The sequence below is a fragment of the Camellia sinensis genome, chromosome 12 (genome assembly GCF_055761805.1).
Source record: "Camellia sinensis isolate YWXY chromosome 12, ASM5576180v1, whole genome shotgun sequence".
Lineage (NCBI taxonomy): Eukaryota > Viridiplantae > Streptophyta > Magnoliopsida > Ericales > Theaceae > Camellia > Camellia sinensis.
The window spans coordinates 138,859,140-138,871,579 of NC_138972.1; the positions used below are offsets into that span (position 1 = coordinate 138,859,140).

Sequence of the window (12,440 nt, forward strand, 5' to 3'; positions counted from 1 at the left end):
CATCGTTGGCAATTTACCTTGCGTTGGTAAAAGTCATTCAAATATGATGATTGTGTGGCACTTTTCGCGACACAAATTTGCATGGGCAAAAAATATACTTTTACCAACAACATAGACGTCGGCAAAAGTAAACTTTTTGCGACACATTTACGTCGGTAAATGTTGACATTTGTCGACGATTTGTTTGTCGCTAAAGCTTTACTTTTGGCAACGACAAATTGACATTGGGAAAAAATACACTTCTACCAACACAATATGATTGGGCAAAAGTAACTTTTAGCGACACATTTACATCGGTAAATGTTACCATTTGCCAACGATTTGGTTGTCGATAAAGCTTTAGTTTTGGCAATGACAAATTGGCATTGGCAAAAAATACACTTTTAACAACACAATATGAGTGGACAAAAATAAACTTTTGGCTACACATTTACCGACAAGTTGTTTGTCGAGAAAGCTTTACTTTTTGGCAACGACAAATTTGTAGCGGCAAAAAAAATTGAAAATCATATATATTTTTTTATAAGATTTACATATTTACAAGAGGCATCCCTCAGGCACTGCTATTACAAACTAATAGCATTGATATTAAATCACCTAAAGTTGATGTGTATGCAAAAAAAACACTGCTGAAAAATATGCTTTTGGAAGCGTTGTATAAAACCTAAAAGGGTAAACTCACTAAAATACTCAAATCCATCCAAATTGTGAACCCATAGTAAAAAAAGCAGATAACAAAATGAAAACATGAAACTAACAACAACCCAAATTTGCAGCAGACCAGCATCTAGTAGCAGCCCGCTTCACAACAACATTGCAGCAGCAGCAGCCTAGCAAAATTCTGCAGCAGCACACCGACAGCAGCAGCAGCAGCAGCAGACCAGCAGACCAGTTTTATGAACTTGAGACCTTCGTTGTAACATCCTACATTTGCTAATATTTTGTTGGGAAACATAAAAGCTAGAGTAGTCCAAATATTTTTTTAAAAAAAAATCGCATGATGTGCACATTTACAAAGAATTTTACCTTTTCTCCTTCTCGATTAGGGTCCAAAAGTGGGTTCTGCTCAGAAGCTGGCAAAGCAGGTGCACCATTCCAAATTTTTCGCCACAAATTCCCATGCTCAGACATTCTCTTTGAAAGTCATCCTCGAGGAGGCCGATTGTTTTTTAACGATTCCATTGCATCATTTGTAGACACTTCTCCACTCTCTTCGAAGTCATCATTCTCCCAATCTCTAGGTGAATGCCAGTGGATAAAATCTTCAAATACAGCAGCTAGATTTGCTGCTTTGAATGCTGACATGTCTGATTCAGATTTTCACAAACATCTAGCACCAAATTAAATTTTGAAAGGAAATTAATAATGGGTTATGTATTTAAAACATTCTTTTTTTTAATAGGAAAGACATGCATGTTCACATATGATATGATCCATAAGTCCATAGCTATGAATGACGAATCTAAAAATAATAAAAAAAAAAGAACCATACAGCTGGAAAAATGCAAAAAAGATTTAACAGTAAAAGAAATTCATGTTATGAAAACAGGAGAAAAAATTTGCACATGTTCTCAAATTTTCTGTGAAACAAAAACCAAATGCAGCAAAACAAAACGAAGCTTCAGGTCATGTTTAACAAGGCTGAGAAATAGTAAAACAATCTCATTCTGTTAAAGGGGAAAAAAACATAAATATTTGAAATGCTATTGAGGGTATGCTCATGTTTTAACTGAATTATGCCCCTTAAACAAGCAGAATGGCAAAACAGGATTCTTGTAGCTGACCCCCAAGTAGTTGGGACAAGACTTTGAAGAGTTTAGTCAGCATTACATGGATTTTTTTAATTTAATTTGTTACACTAAAAAAAAGGTATTTTCCGAATATGTTTTATTTTTTTCCAGCCGAATTTGTAGACGGAAAAGTATGTATGTTCTATGATCATTTGTGGTTTTTGTTATATGGGCACCAAATGTTACGTTATGTTTGTGCATAAGTTCATGGATTTTTCAGTTTTTACTATAAGACTCTTTAACAAATGTTAAATTACTGGTTTTGGGATTCATCCAATACATTTTGAATCTAATCTGTGCCTTTTGGCACTAGGATGTAACCTTTCAACCTTGAATCTCCAGTTTTTGTCATCTTCACACCACCCCTAAAATAGCACCTCAGAGCAACATCATCTAGAACATTGATTTCAGTTTTTATAAATATGTCCAGGCTTTATGTATGCCACACTCTCTTTTCATAATTATGATATTTTTGTTGTTTCAGGTCACTTTGGTCAAGTTCGAATTTTGTCAATTCCATCCCTGAAGTTTCCAATTTCAGTCAACATGATCCGTTTGAAATGGGCCATCTAAATCATCTATGTAACTGTTCCATTCAATGTCATTTTAGTTCCCAAAAACCAAGCCACCATCACAATAAATCTACCATATCAAAATCTACCCGTAATTTTATTCCTTAAGAACTAAATCCAAACCCTCAAGACACTTCTCCAACATTCCCTCATTTGCCTGAACAAAGTCTAAAAAGCCAAATCTTAAGTTGAACAATCAATCAGATATCATTCTGGCCAACTAGGAGTTGAGGTAAACATAGAGTTAAAGAAACAATCCTCTACTGTCCTATCAATGTACTGCACACACAAATAAAATAATTACCCGATTATGTATTGAATTCATAGGGCTAACAACAACCCAAATTTGCAGCAGACCAGCATCTAGCAGCAGCCCGCTTCACAGCAACATTGCAGCAACAGCAGCAGCCTAGCAAAATTCTGCAGCAGCAGACCAGCAGCAGCAGCAGCAGACCAGCAGTAGATCCTGAAATAAGAGAGTACTCAAGAGTGTCCCACATAATTAAGAGTGTCCCACATAATTACGGAGTGGCTTACCCTTACAGATCCTGAAATCCTATCCTGTTTGCCTGGAAAATACATTCCAGATAGTACACGAAACATGGATTCAGGATTTGGTCTTATCCTTCCAGTTCGATGCATTGGAAAAGCTTTTAGGATTTCACTCCTCCCGGCAACATCAGCAGCACTATGTAAAAGAGACCAGGCTTCCCGAAAGCGAAGGAAATCAGTTTCCCTGTTTACAGAGGATAATTGGCCTGTAGCATATGGCCAACTGACAGTTGAAACCATTGCTGGTCTAGAAACCTTTTGAGAATCTCCAGGTAATGCGGGCAATGCTGAATTTGCAAGTCCATGGTTCCCACAGGGCAGAGAAACTCCCCCTGAGATAAAAAGTTCATTATTCAAGATAACAAAATAAACAATTGCTATCAACTGCAGAAAATGAGAGACTAAAGCAGACTGCTACCTGATCTGGATCTACAATGAGTCCTCCTTCAAAAACAATTCGTCTAACATACCTGTTTTAGCAGCGTAAAATCATTACATATGCCTTTTCAATACATGCACATGTCCAGCAACATGTTTAAAGAAACCCTACTTTATCAATATTATCGCAACTGTGAAAAGACAGATAGAAAACTTTAGTTACAAGTGTATGCCTATGTAGCAATGTTCAATTAAGTATGCATGTTGAAGGAACCTTGAAATAAAGGCAAGTTTAAAGCTTGGCTGCAGAATCAGTTAATTCGTTTTGGTTGTTGGGATATCATGAAAGAATTCTGGAAAAAGGGAAGTTAAGAAAGCTTGCTTTTTCACGACTAAAATCTCCTGAGAGGCATTTTCTTATTAAAGTTTAAAAATACATTTAAGAAAATACTCTATTGGAGGCATAGCCACAAACAAACACTCAAAATTGAAATAGTTAAATTCACATTTTCATTCACTGTTCCTATTACGGAGCATCACATCAATTGATGCTTTAGTTCATGGTTCCTTAGTATAAGCTTTAAAGTCCTGGGATTCTCAGTGCTTGAGACATAATTATATTTGAAACAATAGTAAGAAACAGTTTTGAGCAATCACTCTCAAAAAAATAAACTTCCTTCACACATAGAAGATCATAAGTCCATAACCCTTAGGTCATAATCTAGGAACAAGAGAAATAGCTTCAAAAAATTATAACCCCAAAACTTACTATAAAATTTTTTTGGTGTTGCATCTCAAGACATTCAAAAGACTCATCTTTCAAGGGATAAAATCCAGCGCCAAATAAAATATATGCAGATTATGCTGAAAGTGTAACATAATAGTGCCTAGGATTTTGGGATGGAGGACTTAAAAAATAAATATCCTCAAGGGCGTGTAAGTGTAATTTACCCAAATGGTTGGTGAGTGAGGAGCTGCTATCAAGTTGAAGAAAGACCTAGTTTGATTTCAGACATGAAATTAAAGCTTTTGAATGAAAAATTGAAGAAATGGAATCAGGATTCAAAAGCCAACAGCTCTTAAGGACACAAAGGCCTTTAATGAGATTGAGAGTGTTCGTAATCTCATTATCGCAAAGGGGCATAGAGAGTACTTGAAAGAAGAATTTGGTAGCATTGCAAAGATGGAGAAAACGAGATAAAACCAGAAGGCTAAGGCTTTATGGCTTAAAGAGGGTGCTGGAAATACCCATTTTTCTTAAAGAATGGCTAATGCTCATACTAGGCAAAATTCCTATTGGGGCTAGGGTGTGGACGGTTGAGAAGATTAGAACTAGTACAGAGGATTCCTATGAGGAGCTTTACTCAGATCCAGGAGGATGGGCTGGACTTTGGTGGCATCGTGACCACTGATAAGGATTGGTTAGAAAGACATTTTCAGAAGAGGAAGTGGTTGTGGCATTGAAGTCTCAAAAAGGAGATAAGCTCATGGGTAGGTTGGTGTGTGAGTATGACTATTGCCTTTTTCCAATAGTGTTAGGAAGGCATTAAATAAGCCTACATAGTTGTGTTGGGCATGATATCCTTATTTTTCGAGCATGGTGTTTCTTAGAAAAGTTTCAATGTTTTTGTGTCATTGATTCCTAAGAAAGGAGGGTAGAGTATACAAAGGATGTTAGGCCCATCTCCTTATTGGAAGGAATATAAGATCCTAGCTGAAGTTTTAGCTAGACCATTGAAGAAGGTACTTCTAAAGGTAGTGTCAGAGGAGTAGACAGATTTTGAATGTTGCTTTTGTAGCTAATGAGAGTGTGGATTTGAGGTTGTGGTAACCCAAGGGTGGTTTGCAAAGTGGATATTGAAAAAGCGTATTATCATGTAAACTAAGAATTTTTGTTATATGTGATGAAGAAGATGGGTTTTGGAGAAAGGTAACATAATTATATGCCAGTGCGAGTTTTATTGTTGGTTAATGGATCTACCGCAGGTTTTTTCTAGACGTCTTGTGTCAAGGAGATCAATTGTCATCTTTTTTGTTCACTTTGGTTATAGAGGCACAATATGAGACTTTCCCAAGGCAAGAGCTTATTATACATAGTATCTCATTAGACAACCACTATTTCTATATTACTTCTCATAGAAAGTCTGTATACACTTAACAGAACGACTTCTTCTTTGAACAGTAAGGAGGGAAACAAAGAAAAAAGAAAAGGGTCTGGTCTCTCTCATTATCCATCTATAATTCTTGATAAGAACAATTCAAGGTGGTTTTCTTGACAATTTCCTTGTGGGGCGAATGAGTGGTTCACCTAAAATATTATCTCATTTATTATAAGCAGATAACACCATTATATTTTAGATTTCATATAGTCTATTAAGTAAAGAATGAGGTATAAGCTATTTTGAGATCCCCTTTTGATGCTCATTCTCATATTTAGCTCTGTTTATCAAATATATATATATATATATAATGAAAGAGAAAAGAAAAAGATATGAAACTTTTACGTGTGGGCAAACATTTAAAAAAGTAATAAACAAGACCAACTAAAATAGTGTCTATGAGAAATAAGTCAATGAAAGGCCTACCTTGAAATAGCATCTTTTGCCACTGTACATGTCAAGTCCAGTTTGAAGAATTTTCATGTCACACCCCAAGCAACCTACTGGCCAAACAAATTGGACATAGTGGGTATACCAAGTTACCAACATGGCCCAAAAGCTTAAGCCCAAGTAATATACCAAATTAAGGTTTCATATTATAAAGAGAAGAAGAAGAAGAAGAAGCGATAGAGAAAAGCTGAAAAGAAAGAAAATGGTATGCCGATGTATCTTTCCAAAAAGATAGTTGGGCAACAATCCCCCACTCGTTAATCTTGAAAACGACAATGACTGAAGGCGTATTAAAAAATTCAACAGAAGATGAGGCTCTGTGAAACACATCCAGTGCAACAAAAACAATCAGGTTAAGGTTTGAGATTATGTTTGGAAGCAAAGATCAACACTGAACAGCTACATTTTAAAAGTTAAAAGTAAAAAGCTTACCACCTTCAATAACAGTAGATCCACTATTTTTGACGAGTTCAGAATTTTATGAACCTTCAACCACTTGAAAAGTAGAAAAAATATTTTATCACAGTACAGAGAGTTCAATAGGCTTTGCTTATGTATTTTTGTCATAATTTACTTCTTTGCCATAATTTTTGTGTGATATTCTAGAAGCATACAACTCAACATCTTATTATAAAATTTGAAAAGAAACAAAGGTCCTAGTAATGCTAAACAAGCTGATAATTCATAATTCAAAATCAATGACTACCTCCTGGAAGCAAATGTAAGAATCCGTTGCCGAGACTGACCCTCCTCATCAGTGCCAGTCACACTATTGATCAATTCCATGGAAGCATTGTTCTGGTCTACATGTTGCTGTTGTTGTGTACTCTCTCGACTGGAACAATTCAAATGCATGAAAATGAAATGATAAGCATTTGTTTATGAGATAACCACATTGACTAAAACGCACGGGCACGAACACAAACACTGATAACACTACTTTAACATGAAAAAAACACCCAGATTTTACGTCCCAAGAACTAAGTATGAACAAGCATATATGAGGGGAAAAATAAGTACGAACTAAACAGGGGTCAGATTAAAGACACAAGAAGTGAACAGGATGAAATGCCCAGCCTTATGATCATTCTCTTCTTTTCTTTTTCTTTTTTCATATCCCACCTATTTGTTTTCAAATTACTACATCACTCTACCAAACCACCTTTCCAAAATTATAATAAATCCCAAAACATGTCCTGTGGTGTGTCCAGAAATAGGACGTGTCCTCGACGTGTATCATTATTACTTACCACAACTACCTAACCAAAAATTATAGTATAATCTCCTACACAACCCGTAGGAGCAGGTACTAAACTACTGGATATAGTAGCAGCAACATCAAAGGGGAATGTAAACAAAAAGTATTGAAAATTATAGAATGATCCACTTCACTGACACATCATGGCGAAAAAGGTTCCAGCCACCACCAAACTTCAAAGCCAAACCATTGAACATCAAAATGACCAAAGAGCATCAAGTAACCCTGTCCATTATGAAGTAGCAGCTAAGTATTACCAAGATGATACAGGTAAAACCAATCATAAAGCAACAAGAAGAGCATCTTTTTTTTTTTTTTTTTTTTTTTTGGGTAAGTAAGGAATATCAATCCAATATAGATACAATGATAATGACAACAATGATGGAGATAAAGCATTCACCAAGTCAGGTCTCAATTTCCCAACCTATGTATTTCTTACATGTAGAAAGAAAGTAGCACATTCATGTGATTTATAAGTTCTAGACAGGAAAAAAAAAAAAAAAAAGAGTGGTCATCATCAAGGAAATATGTAAAAGTTTGTAATAGACAGCATCTTAATACCCTATCAACTAAAAAATCAGCAAATGAAATAGAGCAAAATGAATATCACAAAGAAATAAATAAGTCAGTTGCATCCAAACACAATGATCCAAAGGGACATAGTAAATTATAGAAAATGTGACTGAATTTTAAGTGGGGGGCGGGGAATGACCTTCTTAAGTGTTCGATAGATTTCTGTAAAATCACCGGGAGCTATCCTTTTTGTGGATGATAGCTTAGTTAGCTCAGCGACAATCTCCTTTCACTCTAACCACCTGGCAGCTTTCTAATACATAAAAAGTGGCAAAATAATTCTAAAAAATACTAATAAATTGGATTTTCCTCACATTAATCAGAAAGCACAATTACAAACTAGAAGTACAGCAAATATAAAATTTAAAAGCCAGTGAATAACATGAAAAAAAAGATTGAGAGGACTTACCACTCCATCCCAAAATCGTGTCTTCTCTAAAGGAGTCAATATATCAACAAGTTCATACTCGCCAATTTCCTGAGGAGCAGACAAACAACACGGATATCAAGTCCAAGCATTCAATGGGAAAAAACTAATACAGAAATACTTCTAAAAAAAAATTAAAACAAGCATTCAATGTCGAAATTCAGTACTATTTCTTTCAACTTCATTTCATCCATCAAACTATTGTGGATGTTAATCGATGTAAAAAAGTAAGCAATCGACATACCAGCTTGATTGGAAGATCAAGATCTGAAATGGAAAGTGTTAAATCTTTATTCCATTCTGGATTGATATACTTCCTTATAACATGAGTCTTTAGTTTCTGCGACAAATTGAATGTATCAACATCCATGTAATATTTGAAAATTAGGTAACAAAAAGTATACACATTACAAAGAAAAAATATCACATAAAAACAATTTAAACTTCCATATCAAAAACAATGCTATAACGACTTACATAATGAATGCAACTTCAATAACGGAAATAAAACACACACACACACACACCCAAAAAAAAAAAAACATATCGTCAAACAATTTTAGCCATATGATCTTGTACATAACGATTTCACAGTCAAAATACATTCAAGAAGTTTCAAAAACCTGTTTGATGAAAAAAATAAAAAAACAAATTGAAATTCTTCAGATCAAACTGAGTTTTTAAGATTAACCGCATTTGGGAAAAATCTATACAATACTTGGTCCTGATTTTTGAAAATAAATAAATAAATAAATGAATAATGACATAAATTAGAATGTCTGTAAATGACACATTTACTAACAGCAGCAAAACTCAACCCCATAAAAAAAAAAAACTTGAGTAATCAATTTTTCCCAAAATATAAAAAGAATCTAATTAAGCAAACTCCAAACCAACAAACCTACCAAAAAAGAAAAAGAAAACAATCCAAAACCACACAACCCTTCATCTCTTGTACTTGTTAGTTATAATTCACCCCTTACCATTGCCATAAATAAACCCTAAAGTTTCAAACGCTATACCTCTCTAAAATGAATTGTCTTCATAGCACATGTTCCCAATTTGCACTATATGCTGCTTTCCATTGAAATTTGCAAAACTATCTAGCATTGATGGATTAATACCAATTCTGGTTCCTCCCTCAGCTTCTCTTATGTCCAGTCTCTTATATATGTTACACACCAAGGACTAGTTAGATTAGTCATAAGATTCAACTTTCAAGCAAGTTTTGAATACCTTGATGCATAAATAACATAACCGTTGAATTCATTTCAACCACGTAACTATATATATGTTTTCATGATTTTTCTTGCATGATCGTATAAATATAAGTCCGAAATGGAAATCATACAAAATTATTTGAACCATTCATTTATATAACACCCAATTCTGATATATCAAGAAACAGGGGTAAGAGTTAGATATTTTGTAATGACACCAGGTTCAAAGCATGAGGAGAAAGTGTCTTCGAATGAAGTGTATTCATAAGCATTTTAAGTCAACGGAACAACTCAATTTTATTGTAAAAAAAAAAAAACCCAAGTAGAGCTTGAAGTGAAGAGTTTCTCAGCAAACATCATAGGAATAAATAGTCTAGCCCAAGGATATACATTTGGTCATCATAAACAAAAGAAATGGAATTAATTGACAAATAATTGTTCTCTAAAAAAAAATCCTTTCAACTATGAAGGAACAAAATGAATTTCTGCCAATTTGGGAGACACCCTAATTTTAGAAATTTCTCTATATTTTGTGGCGCCGTTGTGTCATATTGATGAACCCAAAGAAAGACTGAAGAACCAGATGGAACATTAAAATTCTACTTTCCAGTCATCCTAATAAACCATTTCATAAGTCTTTGAAGTTGAAGAAACCCATCTACTTGAAATACTAAAAACTGAATAAAGAAAGTGTACTAACTGAAAACATATTTTATTGCTATCTGCCATAGAGCTTGTGGGCAGAAGTTACATGGGGTTTCCTTGCTACTTCAAACCCCATCTCTAAAAGCCGAAGTGTGACAGAAACAAAAAATTTAGAGTTTAGCGAAAACAACATCATAAAGAACCAGACATGGAAGATTGAGCAAATCTGGCCAAATAATCTGGTTGAGGAGATGTGGTGGTAAGATTTGACACCGGTAGACAAAGATCTGAAATCGTGAGATTTTTGGTGTTTCTACAACTCCGATTGCCGAGAAATAGGTGAGATCTTTCATCATTCGCGTAATTTGAATGGCAATCGCCATGAATGGAGATCTGAGGAGCAGTTTGCGCACCCAAAAATAAAAAAATAAAAAAAAGGGTTTGTGCCGAAAACGATATGAGAATGAGGGTGAGAGAGAGAGAGAGAGAGAGAGAGGGAGAGGGATAGAAGACATACCTATGCCGTGAGAATGAGAGAGAGGCGAGAGAATGAGATGGAGCTTCAATTTGAGAGAATGAGATGGAGCTTCAATTTGCTCTTTATAAAAATAAAATTTTAAATATATATATAATCACAAGTTAATTAAATATAATTACAAGTTAATTAAAAAATGTGATTAAAAAAAATATAATCATATTTAATTAAAAAGTGATTTAAAAAATAAATACTATCACACTTAATTAAATTAGCTGTGACTAAAATATAAATTTGATTTTTTTAATCATATTTTTATTAAAAGTGCCATTTTTTTTTTTCTTCAAGTGTAATCTTTAAGAATTTTTTGTAGTAGTGAATTTTTAGAAGATCACCAAAATAAAAAATAAAAAATAAAAACAATTTTTAGCTTTTTTTTTTTGAAAAAAATTAAAACTAATTTAAGAAGTATAAAAGTCAAAAATATATTTTAAAAATTTTAAAAATTATTTATGACCTCCTAAAATATAAAATTATACAAAAATAATAAGTATTTTTTATTTTTTTGCCAAATTTGTTTTTAGTTTTTTAGAAAAAAAAAATTCAAACAAGTTTTTGAAAATAAAACCAAACATATTGAAATTGATAATCTAACCACATTCTTTGGGAAAGTTTAGATTATTTCAAATTAGCCATCTAAATTTAAGAGTGTGTTCGAGCTTGATGAGTTCATTTTGTGATCTAATTCGATAATCAATTTAATTTTACAATTCAATAACTAGAATATTTAAAAGTCCTTGAAAAGTTATAATAAAAACATAAATTACTAAATCACCTCATTTCACTAGCAAAATTTTTATCGATGAATAGTGTTATCGTCGCTAAATGTTTAATTCTTTACCCACCCCAACTTGTCGTCGCCAAAAGTAAGCATACTAATAGCGACGCTTATTCTGTTGCTAAAAAATAAGTCTCGTGACTAAAACTTTTGAAATTTTGGCGCCAACCAATAATTTTGGCGCCTAATGAATGTTATGCTTTTTTAGCGACGATTGTAAATTGCGTCGGTAAAGGTCTACTTTTACCAACGAAATTGATCACTGCGTCGCCAAAAATATAGCTTTGGCTATGAAAAATTGACATCGTTGCCAAAAGTAGTCGCCAAAAGTGCAATTTCTTGTAGTGAAAATGCATACTTTAAACACCATAAAGATAATTTATCCTTCTAAAAACTAAACTATATGACTTTGTGGGTTTTTGGGAAGTTATTATTTTAGTAGACTATTTTAGGTTTTGGCTATTTTAGTAGGCTAAAATTTTTGTGTTTGGGAAGATAGTTGGATTTTTTGTAGTTGGATGTGATATTTGTGAGAGAAAAAGTGAAATAATTATAGGTTTGATGTGACATTTTATCTTATTGGCTATTTTAATCTATTTTGTCATTTTGTGAATTTTAGCCCAAAAAAAAAAAAAAAAAAAGCCTTTTCCAAACACCCCCTTTGTTTGACAATGCAAATTTCTTATGACAAAAATTGTTTAATTGGTAAACTTGAATAAAAAAATGTAAACTCTTCTAGAACTACAAGTCAAAAAGATATCAATAAAAAAAGTTCCTATGTTCTGTTTACTATTTGATTGTGATGAAAGCGTAATGAAGAAAAAAAACTACACATTTGAAACATTAAACAAAGACTGATTCAACAAATTACAAGACTTTGGTAACATTGGCCTATTTCTGTATTTATAAATTACACAGAAAAAATGTTTTTGTTTTTATTTTTTGGCGTTTGATTGACACTTGAAACAAAAATATTTTTATTGCCTAAAAGAGAAATTTTGATTCAATAAAGTATTATTTATAAACTACTAATTTTATAATATAATGTTTGATTCACCCAAACTGAATGAAATGAAGTAGTTATTCTTTAGACTCTCTATAAA

General features: G+C 33.3%; 1 long non-coding RNA gene across 13 annotated transcripts; it reads right to left on the reverse strand.

The window, feature by feature from the left end:
* Positions 1-480: 480 nt before the first annotated feature.
* LOC114287884 (uncharacterized) lies at positions 481-10,634 on the reverse strand. 13 transcript variants are annotated; one of them, XR_014347343.1, is made up of 14 exons: positions 10,542-10,615; positions 10,233-10,417; positions 9,182-9,323; positions 8,404-8,499; positions 8,142-8,210; positions 7,872-7,985; positions 7,298-7,384; positions 6,608-6,736; positions 5,878-5,954; positions 3,333-3,384; positions 2,900-3,246; positions 2,667-2,828; positions 1,027-1,330; positions 481-924 (listed from the first exon to the last, which is right to left on the reverse strand). It is a non-coding gene; the product is annotated as an uncharacterized LOC114287884 (long non-coding RNA). The 13 variants fall into 13 exon arrangements; XR_014347346.1 differs by lacking the exon at positions 10,233-10,417 and having other exon boundaries at positions 7,872-7,974; positions 10,542-10,621; XR_014347344.1 differs by lacking the exon at positions 10,233-10,417 and having other exon boundaries at positions 10,542-10,621.
* Positions 10,635-12,440: the final 1,806 nt, after the last annotated feature.